We start from the raw sequence: 904 nt of genomic DNA, 5'->3' as shown, positions 1-904 counted from the left end.
CTTATTTTTAATATTTTTATACTGGAAGAAAATGGTCCCAGGGATAAACTCCAGGTATGCTTACACTTCGCCACCATTTCCCCCCCTTCCTACTGCGACTATAGTGATACTGCTGGCAACTGCACTCACTCGATGGGACATGGCCACCTCTCGGTCGCGCGAGTTCCCGAGGGACGTCTCCCCACTCCGCGTCGTTTCACCTCGTTGTTCACGAAATGCGACGGCCAAGTGCACTTGGGGAGCACGCGTCATTCACAACGAACGAGCCCGGGCGGCGACAAATGAGTGAGACGACGGATGGAGGCAGCGGTGAGCGGACAACCCGCTCGGTGGGTGCGACAACCCCAGGAAGACGTGCGACAGCGATGAGTGGGCACCTTGATATATAGGGGACAAGGGGCCAAAGCAACTAAATAGGAACTAAACTAAATTATTTTTATATTACCAGGTTAAGCCCACTGAGCTATATAGCTTTTTTTTTAGTAGCGACCTGTCCACAAATGATAGCTCAACAAAGTGGCTTATGTCAACATTCCTAGCAGCCAAATAATACTCTAAAAACATGTTTCTAAATGTGGAGGGAAAAAACCAGAAGACCTGGAGAAAAATCCATGCGACCACGGGGAGAACACGCAAACTACAAATATACAACAGGCATCAGGGTCGGCATCGAACCCACAAACTTCTTTATAACAAGCGACCGAGTTAGTATCCCGTCACCTTCGTCCAACAACTGCAGAGGTGATGCATCGATTCACCAAACAGCAATTATAATAACAAAAAACACAAGTGGTGATGGCCCTCACAATGAACTGGTGGGACAAAGGAGTTAACACATCCAAGAGGACGTCTCCAGCAGAGATGGAGTGCTGATCGACTCGTGCGTAGTTGCGAGCTGCAGCAT

The sequence above is a fragment of the Lampetra fluviatilis genome, chromosome 46, assembly GCF_964198595.1.
Source record: "Lampetra fluviatilis chromosome 46, kcLamFluv1.1, whole genome shotgun sequence".
In the NCBI taxonomy this organism is placed as follows: Eukaryota; Metazoa; Chordata; class Hyperoartia; order Petromyzontiformes; family Petromyzontidae; genus Lampetra; species Lampetra fluviatilis.
The sequence above is the reverse complement of the archived record's forward strand: the minus strand, read 5'-3'. Positions refer to the sequence as shown.